Below are 15034 nucleotides of genomic sequence, written 5' to 3'. Positions count from 1 at the left end.
TCCACTACCCATCCCAGAATCGTTCATGTCGGAGAACCTAAAGAAAAGTTGCTGGGAAAAAAAACATTTAAAATGTTCTGAGTACTGGAATGGAAGCTCAACTACATCCAAGCCTCCAACGCTAGATACAGGGGGCCTGCAGGATAAGCTGGTACCCTCTCTCACAGAGAAGCATGGACTTGGTCCTGGAGTCAGAGAAGTTGACCCAGGAGACTTAGTGGGATCCAGAGGAGCTGTGGGCCAGGCCACTGCCCCACCCCAAGCAGTGGGACCAGCGCATCTGCGATGACACCTGTGAGGGGCAGTCACACCCCACACCAACATCAGCCCAGTTGAGCATAAAAGAATATGGCTGCCTCATTCCCACTTTCTGAATCCCAAACAGAGTTTCTCTTCTGACCCAAGCCAACTGTGTAAGGAAGAGAATTTCTGGGACATGTAGTCCAAGCTTAGCTACATGGACACAATACACATTCACCACAGAGAAAGGCAGCTGAGTAGACTATAAAAACATTAGTGTCCTGCTTGTGTTTCTACACATGTTTCTATAATGTGCCTTATAGTCAAGCAGCCAGCTCAATTGATGGTGGGAAAATGTGAGCATTTTCCCTTGACATGATAAAAAGACTCTGAGATGGAACATATGAAACTAAAAGCCCAGCATAAACTATTCAAAATACAAAAAGATGAGAAAATTAATAGACACCTGGAGTAGAATAAGAGTGGTCAAGGCACACAAACTGCCCTGGGGGGAAAAGAAGTTTCCTTGAGTCATCTCAAGTAGCCAGAGCAATAAGAGCTCTGGCTGAAGTTAGGTCTTCACTGACTTCCTCGAGGTGGAGAGAGGGGATGTGCAGGAGAGAAAACCAGGGAGTTTCTTTGCTTTAAAACTTCCGCTGAAGGAAAGTTCCCTGTTGGCCAGCACTTCTGGGTTAATTCTCAGTGACCCTAGAGAAAGTGCCTCTGCTAAATCATCCTAAGGGGTCAGGTGAGGCAAAACACATGATACATGATCTGCCATTAGCAGCCTGGGTGCCCAAGGGTGCGTTTATGACTGGGCTCCTGGACTTCTTGTCTGTCTCTCTCTCACACATACCTTTTTCAACCCATATAATTTTCTCTAATGGGAAACTAGAGCCTTCATTCACGTCTAGATTGGTAGAATGAACCAGCGACTCACTTCTACAAAAGGATGTGGCAGTTCTTTAAAACCATCACTGTGATAACTGCTAATGACAGACACACTAAACTGTTCCAGGGAAATTTGGAAGATGTATATTTAGCTAGAGAGGCTTATGGTATTTGCAGCTGTCACTTTATCATTAGACACTGCATCCTGCTAACTTCACACATTCAGTCACCCTCAAGTGCGTTTACCCTTGACCTGCCCACATTATAATTATTTCAGATCCATGTGCTCTTCTCATCTGAGCTGTGACTTATCCTTCCATCTCTGAATTGCATACCAAGTTGCTCCTCACAATTTGATCAGAAAGCTAGAAAGCATTATATTTGGGGTTCTTAAATAATATTTTAAGGATAGTAGAATTTTAACTAACATGAATGACATAAAATATAATGATTAGACATTTGAAAGGGAAATTAATGTCTTGAAAATTTAAGGTAAGAGGGAAAAATAAAAAATGCATGTTTAATTGGTAAAAAGATAGACTTTCTTGTTGACCATGTAAAGAAACAAAATCTTTCCCTGAATATCCTTCATTACCCTCAGAATGTTATTTTTAATGTTTGGTAGAATTTAGGTCTCTGCATTTATAAGATATAAGTGCAGTTTATATTGACTATATGTCATTTCTGTAATTTCTGACCAGTGTGAAATGGAAACATCTTTCAAGCACAGAATATGTATTGATTATGGAACATCCCAGCAACATGAAAAATATTGAAATAACATTAATATACAGATTGTAGTGTTTAACCAGAGTATTCCATTGATTTTTTCAGGATCTGTATAGTTCAAATTGATTTCTACCCAGAGATACATGTAGTGACCCTTCTAAGGTTTGAAAGTTTTGACACTAAAAACAGCATTTTAAATAAGAGCGCATAAGAAACAGAGCCTTAAATGCTTGTGTGTGTGTGTGTGTGCACGTGTGTGGATGCGTGTGCTCAGTCATGTCTGACTCTTTGCAACCACATGGACCAGCCAGGCTCCTCTGTCCATGAAGTTTTCCAGGCAAGAATGCTTAAATGCTTAAGATCTCTAAATTGAAAGGGATTGAAATGTGGTGAGTTCCATCAAAAATGGAAGGTCCCTGACAAGGTCCAGAAAGCCAAAGACCTGCCATTTGGTGTGGAGGGCCCTGTGTTTAAGGACAGCTTCCTTTCAGGAATTGAATGCTCACAGACCCCTCGGTGTGGAGAAGTCTAAAACACAGGTCAGCCTCAGAAGAAATCTCTACCTAAAGCCTTCATTAAAGTAAGTTGGAGGTGGAGGGACAGGTAAAGGTTGTAGAGGGCAGACGTGGTCAGATGAGGAATTAATGCTTTCTCCAGAGATAACGTCCTAGTGACCTCCTTTCTTAAAAAAAAAAAAAAATATATATATATATATATATATAAGAACAGGCATGTCTTCCTCCCCACCCCCACTCCTCTTTTCCTTCCTCCTGACAAGCAAACAATGAAGTGGCCATTTGAATGAGTGCTTTGAATGCCTCCTCTCTCACCTTTATATATTACCACCTGGATGGGTGCGGCCCATTGTTCTCTCCCTCTTTTTCTAGCTCCTCACTGAAAGAACGCTGATACAAGTGCTGATGCATTATTCAGGAGGATTCAATACCCAGCCTGTAGTTTAATAGATTAGAGCAGTTTCCTCTCTGGGTAAAAGCACGGCCTTGTTTGAGTTGGAGAGGGACTCAGTCTCTTTCTGGCAGCTCCACAGAATCCGTGAAGGCATCTTGATGCCAATGTGGGTTTGGGTGGCGGTGGGGCCTGGGAAATCCATGCCTGTGTAGCTGGTGTTCTCCAGCAATCTGCTCTCTGTGCTACCATCGGCTTTGAAGGGCTTGACTGAAGATCCTGGACAGTTCCTCTGGATGCCTTAGGTTCCAATGGAACACCTTTCTCATTGACTTAGACACCATGTGGACTCTTTTGTTTTAAATTTTATTGGGAGGGTATATATAGACTCTTGAGAGTCACTTGGACTGCAGGGAGATCAAACCAGTCAATTGGACAGGAAATCAGTCCTGAATATTCATTGGAAGGACTGATGCTGAAGCTGACGTTCCAATACTTTGGCCCTCTGATGCGAAAGCTGACTCATTAGAAAAGATCCTGATGCTGGGAAAGATTGAAGGCAGGAAAAGCGGACGACAGAGGACAAGATGGTTGAATGGCATCACTGACTCAATGGACATGAGTTTGAGCAAGCTCTGGGAAATGGTGAATGACAGGGAATCCTGGAGTGCTGCAGTCCACTGGTTGCAAAGAGTTAGAAATGACTGAGCAACTGGCGACTGAACAGCAACAATAGTTGCTTAACAGTGTTGTGTTAGTTCTGCTGTACAGCAAAATGAATCAGCTACACATATACATGTATCCCACCTTCTTTAGATTTCCCTCCCATTTAGGTCACTACAGAGCACTGAAGAGAGTTCCCTGTGCTATACAGCAGGTTCTCGTTAGTTATCTGTCTTATACATAGTAGTGTATAGGCACCATATGGACTCTTCAGTTCAGTTCAGTCGCTCAGTCGTGCCCCACTCTTTTCGACCCCGTGAACCGCGGCATGCCAGGCCTCCCTGTCCATCACCAACTCCTGGAGTTTACCCAGACTCATGTCTGTTGAGTCAATGATGCCATCCAACCATCTCATCCTCTGTCTTCCCCTTCTCCTCCTGCCCTCAATCTTTCCCAGCATCAGGGTCTTTTCTAATGAGTCAGCTCTTCACATCAGGTGGCCAAAGTATTGGAGTTTCAGCTTCCACATCAGTCCTTCCAATGAACACTCAGAACTGATTTCCTTTAGGATGGACTGGTTGGATGTCCTTGCAGTCCAAGGGACTCTCAAGAGTCTTCTCCAACACCACACTTCAAAAGCATCAATTCTTCTGTACCCAGCTTTCTTTATAGTCCAACTCTCACATCCATACATGACCACAGGAAAAACCATAGCCTTGACTAGACGGACCTTTGTTGACAAAGTAATGTCTCTGCTTTTTAATATGCTATCTAGGTTGGACATAACTTTTCTTCCAAGGAGTAAGTGTCTTTTAATTTCATGGCTGCAATCACCATATGGACTCTTGCTGCTGCTAAGTTGCTTCAGTCCTGTCTGACTCTCTGCAACCCCATAGGCGGCAGCCCACCAGACTCCCCCATCCCTAGGATTCTCCAGGCAAGAACACTGGAGTGGGTTGCCATTTCCTTCTCCAATGCATGAAAGTGAAAAGTGAAAGTGAAGTCGCTCAGTTGTGTCCGACTCTTCATGACCCCATGGACTGCAGTCTACCAGGCTCCTCTGCCCATGGGATTTTCCAGGCAAGAGTACTGGTTGCCATTGCCTTCTCCGATATGGACTCTTGGTGGCCCTTAAATCACCAGAGGCCTCTAGTTTCAGAGAGAATCACAACAAAGCAGTGTGATACCAGCAGTCCCCAGCTCCAACAGAGGACTGCTAGTCACAGTAACACATTTCTTAAGCTTCTCCTTTCCCTCTAAAAGCCCCTAGCAAGTACGCTAGGGCCTGAGAAGCAAGAGGCTGGCGGTGTCAGAACCAAGTCTTATCCCCCACACCCAACACACACAGACACACACACAGAAGTACACACTCCAAGCCTATCCTGGGGAAGGAGAGAAGAGCTTTGAATCCCTTATGAGATTAGTTTGGAGAGGTTTTAATATCTAAAAGTGATCTGAGAGATATCAGATCTGCCTACAATGACACTAAGGGATGGAGAGAATGATTGGACAGGACATGGTTGAAAGCAGTAATAAAAGGAGATATCAAGCCTTTTTCTTACGTATCCTTCAGTTTGAGGGTTTTCAAATAAACTGGTTACCTAAAATGTTTATTTAGGGCATAGTTTCTGTAAATTTTAAGTGTAGAAATAAAATAACACCATGGAGGGAAAAAGATATAGGCAAGAAATTTCACCTTTTTCTAGCTTTCTCCTCTGAGGATGTTTCGTCTGTCCCTGAAAAGGACACCTTGGCAGCCCAGGGTCTCTGAACACTGGGCAGGGAGGCATGAACCCGGGGCCCTGGCTGCAGCAGTGGCTCAGCTGCAGGCTCTGTGAAGCCCCTGCCTCTATGGTCTTGGTTTCCTCTGCATCAGTGGCATCCCAGGTGCTCCCAGGGTCCCCTCGACTTGCTCATCAGTGACCCATAACCTGATCTTTGTAGGGACCAGAGCATGTGAAACACATCAAAGGTAGGTTCAATACAACTCCAGTAATTTTCCCACATAAAACACCGGTTATGTAAGTAAGGAGAGTCCTTCACTCCAGAGTTTGTGTTTCTCCAGAGGTCAGATTAAATCTCTCTTACGTTCCAAAGTGGAGAATGGACATCGATGATGTAGCAAGAGCCTGGTGTGGTGGCTGTGGGATGGGCAACCTGGGAGCCCTGAAGTCTCCGCCCATCAACCAATGGATCCTGGGAGCAGGCAGCAGGCTTCTTCACCACAGCTGTTTCGCCATCTCAGTATTAAAGGATGCGAGGAAATACACTGAAGCTCCTGTTGAAGGAGATGCTTATGGCTTCTTTATTTGCTCCTTAGAAAGTTTTTTAAAAGCTAATTATTAGAAGAAAAATAATAAAAAAATTTTAAATTAATTATTCAATATTTTCCATGTATGATAAGATACAGATAAAACTAGAACAGCACTCATTTACCTATACTCAGGTTTTTAAATGAACATTTGGCCACATTTGCTTCCAATTTAAAAACAAGAAAAGGCAGGCAGGGAGGCAGGAAGGCAGGTAGAAAGAAGGGAGGGAGCCAGGAAGGGAAGGAAGAGGGGAAGGAAGCAAGGAAAACATCTAGTTGCAGTTGAAATGCCTTCCCAATCTCATGTGAGAAGATAATTACCACTCCTCAAAGGTAGTAACTTTCTTATTGTTCATGCACGGTTTTTCCTGCTCACATTTTTATATTCTTTCTACATATTTGTTTATCAGTATATATACTGTTTGTGTTTTAATATTTTCCATAAAGGGTATCCTACTGAAAACGATTTTTTGTAACTTGTACTTTTCATTCAGTGTTACTTTTTAGATTAATCTGTGTTGAAATAGGTAAGTGTTATTTATTCATTGTAACTGGCCAAACTATTTCATGTATGGTGATGAAACCACAGTTCTCTCTTCCACTCTTGGAGGATGGTAACCTTCCAACCTATTCACATTACAGCGAATGCTGCAGTGGACACCCCTGTGTTGTATTTCCTTCAGTATCTGAGCTGCATATACCTGAAAGGGAAACTGACTTCTTGAAGCGTATGTGCGTCTTCTACATTACTATTTAGCAGATATTAAAAACTGCTTTTCTGAGTTATCGTGCAGGTTTATACCCCAACAAGTAATAGAGCAGAGTTCTCGTTCCTCAGCATCCCTGCCAACTTTTGGTATTACCAAACATTTGGATTTTAGTAATTTTGCTAAGTGTGAAATGGTATCAATCTCATTTGTGATTATTGTTGGCATTCCCTGATCACTGTCAAAGTTGAAGATCTTTTCATATATTTATTAGTTTATCAAGGCTACTCTTTAAGTAGCTGTTTATAGCCTTTGCTCGCTTTTCCATTGGGTTGTGGCTATTTTCTTACTGATTTGTATTTCGAGCTATGAATGCTCTCTTTGTTGAAAATATGAGTTGCAAATATATTGTTTATTCTGCTTCCTGCTGGTAACTGTGGCTGTCCTTCTTGTTGGAGTGGTAACAACTGAGACTTGGGTTCAGATATGGGGATGGAGAGAGAGTTAGCTCTTACTTGGCTTTGATTTTTGGTTGTTCAGGTGTATGCCAAAGCACTCATCATTGGCTCCAGCCCAGCTCACTACAAGTACTGCAGGGAGATTCGGGGCCCAAGCTGCTGGTAAAGAGTTACCTGTTTTTGTTTTCATCTCCGTGTACCTCATAGGAAAGGTAGTATTGTTTAGGAGAGCTTGGGATCCCAGTATCTGTGTTTCATGGCTCCCTGTATTAAAATCACCTGACGAAGTTCTAAAAATAATATTTTGGCCTTACCATAAAACCATTTAATCAGAATTTCTGAGGCTAGATTCCAGGAATCAATGTTTTAAAACTTTCCAGGTGATTCTAATGTGCAACCAGGGTGCCGAACTATTGCCTTAGACAGATACCATCTTCACCATGTCCCATGAGTATTTCTAACACTTTGAAGTCAAGACACCTGCCCTCATTAAGACTTATTAATTAGCTTTGGGGATAGGTTGAGTTCTTTATGCAGATATGAAATAACTATTAACACATGTGTTTTTAAATGCCCAAGAGACTGATTTTTATGTGATACAACAAAGCTTCCAGATCTCATGCAGTGTCAAGGTCAATAAGCTAGAGGGTCCTGTGTTCCCACTGCCCACCCCCTCCATTATTTGATCTTTGTTTGGTCTCCTTGAAAGACAAAGATGCTCAGTCTGTAGCATTTTTGCAGCTGGAAGGGTGGTCCCTGGAGCCTGAACACTTCATTTTATTCTGAGGTTTGTAGTCATGACCCTGCAGGATTTACTGTGTTTTTGTGTCCTAATTACTCCCTTCTCTATTTTCCAGTGAATCCATCAACTCAAAATCATTTCCACTGTGTTTTGCTGTGTTTTGGTTCCATGGAGGATCCTTTGGCTCTGACTACCTTAGATCCCATTCTCCAGGGCACCTATGAGCTCCCCTCAGCTGCAGAGCCTTCTTGAAGGTTAGGCCAGAGGCCTCCTGCACACATCACAGGGGAACGGATGTTCTTGGGTGATGCTGGGTCTCCATGGACAAACTGTTGCCACATTTGCCTCTCAGTCCACTCCATCCCTTTCTCTAGGGCAAGGGACATGGTTTCCTCTTTGCATTGGTAGACTGTTCAAATGCAGTTCCAGGGCTCCTTGGGGTACATGGGCTTGAGATAACTGGACTGTTTCTAAAAAGACGTGTGACTAAACCCTTGAAAGGAAATGTCTGCCGATGGGAACGACTAGGCTCTCCCTCCATACTGTTTGACACTGCCAGGTTGATTACAGGAGGCCCGCAGGCTCACTTTCCCCACGAGCCACCTCCCAGGTCTGCTGACTTAGGGTCTATTCCTCCCTCAACAGCATTAATTTAAAAATTCTACTCAGCCACACTATTTAGCCTCTTCCCATGCTAGGGGCTTTTCCTTGATCTCGTTTTCCACTTCATTTGTTTATTTTTTTCTTAAAAAAAAAAAATGTTATTCTTTACCTCATGCTAATTCTTTGCTTTGAGACTTGAGTTTCCTTTAAAATTTTTTCTCGATACTTCCTTCAGAAGGCTTTTCCCACTCTGTAACCATTGGTGTTGCCTCAAAAGGATGGATCTGGAGGGGATAACAAGATTTTCACTTTTTATTAATAAAACCTTACTTTTTTAATATGGGCACATATTACTTCAGCAATTAAAATTATTTAAAAAATAAATTCAGTCATGAATAAAACTGAAAGTGCATCCTTTGGAATGTATGCAAACCCGTAATAGATACGTTTTATGATAAACATATATGTACATATAAAAATACATGCATATAAATATGTTCACGCTTATAAAGCACTTAGGACACCACTGAGCACCTAGTAAAAACAAATGTGTGCCACCATTTAAGGAAGCAAAGTGAAAGTGAAGTTGCTCAGTCATGTCTGACTCTTTGTGACACCATGGACTATAGCACACCAGGCTCCTCCATCCATGGAATTTTCCAGGCAAGAGTACTGGAGTGGGTTGCCATTTCCTTCTCCAGGGGATCTTCCTGACCCAGGGATTGAACCCGGGTTGAACCCGGGTCTCCTGCACTGTAGACAGCCACTTTTACTGTCTGAGCCACCAGGAAGGCCCAAGGAAACAAACGGTTTGCCCTAAATCTGTATGTGAAAGGAAATTTTGAGATAGGGGTGAAAATACAGTGCTTAGCCCAGTATGAAGCCTGTCATACTGCTGACGTATACATTCCGATGTTTTCTTTGTTCTCATTTGAGAAACTGGAATGAGTTAAAGTCAAGGAGCATGCTGAGGTTTAACTCATAACATAGTTCCAAAGTGACACAAGGCATGATTTAAAGCCAGACAGCCTCCCCAGGTTTTTAGTTCTTAGTGGAAGTTGTCATTCTTTGATTGATGACACAGGACTAGGGGTTCTGAACACCCATTGTGACTGACCCAGGGCTGAATGCAGCCAGGCAGATGGTTTGCTATGTTCTCCATACTTTTTCTGGTCCCAGTTTAAACCCTTGAAGTTAAGTAGCTATGAGGTTGATCTAGGATGAATCCATCATCCACTGCTCTGGCCCCGAATCATCTGGGCTATTTCCAGGCCAGATCAGAACATCCTGAACTTTGAGAGTGGCAGTGGGCTTTGGGCCTTGACCAGAGCTTTGGTCACATACAGAACTGGAGTTGGGCTCTAAGCTAAGATTCATTGGAGGTGGGAGGCAAAGTCACCCTGGAGCAGTCACAGGTGGGTTGGTCTGAATCAGACAGATTTCTGCTCAGACTACTGCCCAGCAGGGAGGTCAGGCTGGACCTGCTCTGACCCCAGCTTGGTGAGTTCAGCAGACTCTGAGTCAGCTGTTGTTTTGGCCCAGTTGAACTGGTATCAGTGTGGCTCTTCTAAGTTAAGTTTTCCTTGAAGGCAACCAAAAATAGGATAAAATTGCATTTGCAGTATATTTTTTGCAAATAGATTTTTCTATTCTTTTTCTAATACTCTTAGCTGCATTTCTTTTTTATTATAAAAATTTTCTGAATATTAAATAAATAAAAAACTGTATTAAGTGGTTACTTTGGAAATGGGGCTCTTGCAAAATTAACAAAAAAAAAAAGTGTAACTTGCCTTTTTTGGAATGAGAGATTCTTCAGGGACTTGTGAAAAAGTACAGGGTCTTCTTTCGTGTTCATAGGCACTAATTCAAAGAATTCAAATGTTCATGGATCAATAATGCTACAACTATTATAACTTCTGAGAGAATTCACCCTGCTGGGGTTTCTTTAAGGGAGAATATTTTTATGAGGCTTTACTTCGATGGGTGAGAATTAAGTGTGGATTCATGATTGCTTAGGGAGGGGTAGTTTGGGAACTTTCCTGATGACTGCATTCAGAGTGAGAAGCCAAGTCCAGCCCCTGGGGCCACAGAGTCATGTCCTTCCGGCTGTTCTAACTGTGGAGGGAAGTCCAGGAGCACCTCCCGTCCCTTGACAACTGGTAGGGTGGGGACCAGTCAGAAATACAAAGTGAAAGTACCAGAAGCTCCTGCCATCCATGTCCCCGGCTTAAATTCTTACTTGGCTTGTTCAGTTTCTTTTAGCCCCATGGGTTCCCTTTGAGGATCTGGCTTTTCTAAAGGGATAGGAGTTTATTTATAATGACTTTAGGACAAAATCAGTCATGCTGGAAGTGAATTGTATGTAGGTTTAATATATAAGATATTTAAGTATGTCAGTTTCATTCTCATTTCATGTAAGTTCTCCTAAGACATATCCTGGCCAAAATATTGATTGTAATATTTCCACATGGCCTGAGTACTTCTATTTTTTATTAAGAACAGATGTGCTCCTGGTTGGAGTGTGAGTCCCCTTATAAGCTGTGTATACTTGATAGCATAGCAGAAATTCAACAAATATCTGTTAAATGAATAAAGAATAAAGGATAGATTCCACTGTGTTTTGAAGCATTTATCAAGTGCTTGTGTGTCCGTGTATCAAGTGTCTTGATCAGACACAAACAGCTACCCCTAAATCTGGCCAGTCTCAACCTCATGCATGGTATGTCATCCAAACAGGAGAACACCATTCTCCTGGCTCCTATTCTAATGAGTTATTCTTGAGCATGACTTTAGGGTGTATTTCCATATTATACAATGGAGTTATCATATCTATATCAGGGTTTCTCATCCTGGGCACTATTGGCATTTTGAACCAGATAATTCTATGTAGAGGGGACTTTCCTATCCACTTTGGGATGTTAGCAACCTCCCTGGCCTCTATCCACCAGCTGCTGGCAGGACCCACCTCCCTAGTTATGACATCCAAAAATGTTGCTAGGTTGCCAGATTTCCTCTGGGGAAAAATCAACCTGTTAGAAACCATGGATCTGTATAAAAGAGTAATATATGGTTGTACCACCTTAAGCAATATTAAAATCACAGGAAAAACCCCAATAACCCTTTGTTGTTGTTCAGTAAAGGTATTCTGTAATATTCTGCTGCAAGAAACACACTCAGTGGACTTTTCTCTGAGAAGCAAGGCTTCTGTTTAGGGAAACAAAAAAGTGTTAGGACAGAGATGTGTAGTTATGAAACTTACCCCCCAAAAAGCATATTTGACTTCTTTTGAAACAAGTAGAAAAATGAAGACCCAAAAAGTTATGAATGCTTCACATTAATAAAATTAGTAATTAATAAAATAATAGTTGAGTAATGAATATGAGAAGGTAAGAATAGAAAACAGATATCTCTGTCTTTCTGCTCCAATCTCCCTTTCTCTTCCTAGAGCCCACCACTTTCAACATTTTTCATTTCAAGGAAGAAAATAAAAAGTTTACAGTAAGGAAAGTTTAAGCTTTACTTAGGGAGAATTGGAAAAGACAAAAGTGTGAACTCAAGGTGGCAAACAGGGTGCCGACTTGCAGTTAATGCCAGTTCCAAACAAATCAGAAGGCCTGGGCTTTGCTTTCATGAAGAGAGTTTGAGACTATTTCTTACTTACCTCCCCTCCCTAGGAAGGCAGAATCTTCTTTTCCTCATGGTATACTGGCTACATATTTTGGAGATTGAGCTGTTTTTAGTTTAAATCTGATTGAATTTTCTCTCCTGGAGGGAGCTTACTGTGACGGGTTTTTTTGGCCAACAGCTCTGTCCCGCCTTTGTTGAGGCTGACCTGTTGTGGTGATGCCAGGGACTCATTTACAGCCTTTTCCCTCGGAACACAGGGCGCCCACTCTTCACTGCACTATCCCGTTGTTCTGGAGAGAACAGTCCGGCCTTTGTCCTGCTGCTGAGGTCCCTGAATGGATTCGGGTTTCTGGTGAAGTGGGGGCCCGTTGTTACAGTTGTTACTGTCCTCTCCTTCAGAGGTGCGTGCGGATTTCAGCTGCTTTGCTTACTGAGTCGGCTCTTGAGAAAAGTCCTCAATGTGTTTGATGTCCTGAAGCTCTTGTGGCTCTTTATCTGAAAATGTAGACATTCTGAAGAATTTCTTAGCCTTTTCTTAAGCAGGCTTTTTATCCACTGAATGACTCTCTTTATGTATCCCAGCCACTAACACCCTAAAGTTCAGAGGCATACAAGTAAAAAGAGACATTTGTATGAGGAACAAAATATTTCAGGACAACAGAATTTTTCATTATTTGTGACCTTTCATGATATTTCCCCTCTTACTGTATTTCCATTTGTTTCTTAACTCATGTAGCTGCAGGCATTAATTAAGCAACAGCTGTATACACAATACTTCATTGGGCACAGTGTGGGATTCAGGGGTCCCTGGGAGGAAGGGAATCATAGTGGCCAAGATTTCGAATTTGGGGATCTGAACACGTGCTGGGATTTAGAAAAGGCAGAGGAACCAGAGATCAAATTGCCGAATCATCAAAAAAGCAAGAGAGTTCCAGAAAAACATCTCCTGCTTTATTGACTTTGCCAAAGCCTTTGACTGTGTGGATCATGACAAACTGTGGAAAATTCTTGAAGAGATGGGAATACCAGACCACCTGACCTGCCTCCTTAGAAATCTGTATGCAGGTCAAGTAGCAACAGCTAGAACTGGACATGGAACAACAGACTGGTTCCAAATTGGGAAAGGAGTACGTCAAGGCTGTATATTGTTACCCTGCTTATTTAACTTACATGCAGAGTACATCATGAGAAATGCTGGACTGGATAAAGCACAAGCAGAAATCAAGATTGCCAGGAAAAATATCAATAACCTCAAGTATGCAGATGACACCAGTCTTATGTCAGAAAGTAAAGAAGAACTAAAGAGCCTCTTGATGAAAGTAAAAGAGGAGAGTGAAAAAGTTGGCTTAAAACTCAACATTCAGAAAACTCAGATCATGGCATCCAGTCCCATCACTTCACGGTAAATATATGGGGAAACAATGGAAACAGTGAGAGACTTTATTTTTTGGGGCTCCAAAATCACTGCAGATGGTGACTGTAGCCATGTAATTAAAAGACTCTTGCTCCTTGAAAGAAAAGTTATGACCAACCTAGACAGCATATTAAAAAGCAGAGACATTAGTTTGCCAACAAAGGTCCGTCTAGTCAAGGCTATGGTTTTTCCAGTAGTTATGTATGGATGTGACAATTGGACTATAAAGAATGCTGAATGCCGAAGAATTGATGCTTTTGAACTGTGGTGTTGGAGAAGACTCTTGCGAGTCCCTTGGACTGCAAGGAGATCCAACCAGTCCATCCTAAAGGAAATCAGTCCTGAATATTCAATGGAAGGACTGATGCTGAAGCTGAAACTCCAGTACTTCAGCCAGCTGATGCAAAGAACTGACTCACTTGAAGAATCCCTGATGCTGGGAAAGAATGAAGGCAGGAGGAGAAGGGGAAGACAGAGGATGAGATGATTGGATGGCATCACCAACTCAATGGACATGAGTTTGAGTAAGCTCTAGTAGTTGGTGATGGACAGGGAGGCCTGGCGTGCTGCAGTCCATGGGGTCACAAAGATTTGGACACAACTGAGTGACTGAACTGAGCTAAACACATGTCAGCTTTGCCTCTTCTGGGCTATGTAATCTTGAGCAAGTCCTTTAACCTCTCTTAGCCTGAGTCCACATCTGAAATATCAGAATACTAACAAAATCTACTTTATTGAGTTATTGTGAGAATTAATTGAGATACGCTGGCAAAGCACATACTGCCACGCGTGAGCATCTTTTCATTGCTCATTTGATACTAATCTTGAAAAGAAAGCAACTTGTGGACCAGAATAGAAGAAAGACATTTATGCACAGAATTATATCATGTGGTAAAGAACAATACATTCTAGGAGAAGTAGAAAGGAGGGTATATCAGCAGAATAAATAACACTAGCTACTATAATGTATAAGCCTCAGGCCTGTGGTTTTGCATGGTAGGGATGGCTTTCCTCCAGGGGACTGGGTGGTCCTTGCTTCTTCCATCTTGTGGTCTTCTAGAGCTTTCGAATGATTCACTTCAAGGTACATAGGAAAAAAGACAAGGAAAGTAGAAAGGTGGGAAGGGAAAAGGAGGGTGTGTGCATGTGAGATACTGCTTGGGATTTTTTGTGGCTAGGTGTGTCTCTATTGACGTGTGATAAATTGTTCCAAGTTAAGTAGCTTAAAACAGCACATTATCTCTTTGGTCAGAAATTCTGGAGCAGCTTAGCTGTGTGGCTCTAGCTTTGGGACTCTCACATGTCAAGATTTGGCTGGGTTGCAGTCATCTGAAGACTTGAATGAGGTTGGAGGAGCCTCTTCCAAGACAGCTCACTCACATGGCTGTTGGCAGATGCTCAGTTCTTTGCCATGTGGACCTTTCCATTAGGCTGTTTGAGAGGCTGTTTGAGAGGTCTTACAACATGGCAGCTGGCTTTCCCCAGAGCCAGGGATCTGAGAGAGAACAAGGAAGAAGTTCTTATGCCTTATGATCTAGTTTTGGCAGTCCCATCCTGCCATTTTTGCTATATTTTTCACTAGAAGAGAATCACTAAGTCCAACCCACACTCAAGGGGAGAGGAATTAAGCTCCAGTTTTTCAAAGGAGTATTGAAGAATTTGTGTACCAAATATATAAAGAGCACAGAGCTCCTGAAACCCTTGGAATTTGCTAAGTGATAAGAGCAAAGTGAAAGGAATGTC

General features: G+C 42.2%; 1 long non-coding RNA gene across 1 annotated transcript; it reads right to left on the bottom strand.

Moving 5' to 3' along the window:
* Nucleotides 1-3118: 3118 nt before the first annotated feature.
* On the bottom strand, nt 3119-12514 carry LOC112448872 (uncharacterized). Its single transcript, XR_003037339.2, has 3 exons — nt 11912-12514; nt 8420-8534; nt 3119-5764 (listed from the first exon to the last, which is right to left on the bottom strand). It is a non-coding gene; the product is annotated as an uncharacterized lncRNA (long non-coding RNA).
* Nucleotides 12515-15034: the final 2520 nt, after the last annotated feature.

This window comes from Bos taurus, chromosome 11 (assembly GCF_002263795.3).
Source record: "Bos taurus isolate L1 Dominette 01449 registration number 42190680 breed Hereford chromosome 11, ARS-UCD2.0, whole genome shotgun sequence".
Lineage (NCBI taxonomy): Eukaryota > Metazoa > Chordata > Mammalia > Artiodactyla > Bovidae > Bos > Bos taurus.
The sequence above is the reverse complement of the archived record's forward strand: the minus strand, read 5'-3'. Positions and strand labels throughout refer to the sequence as shown.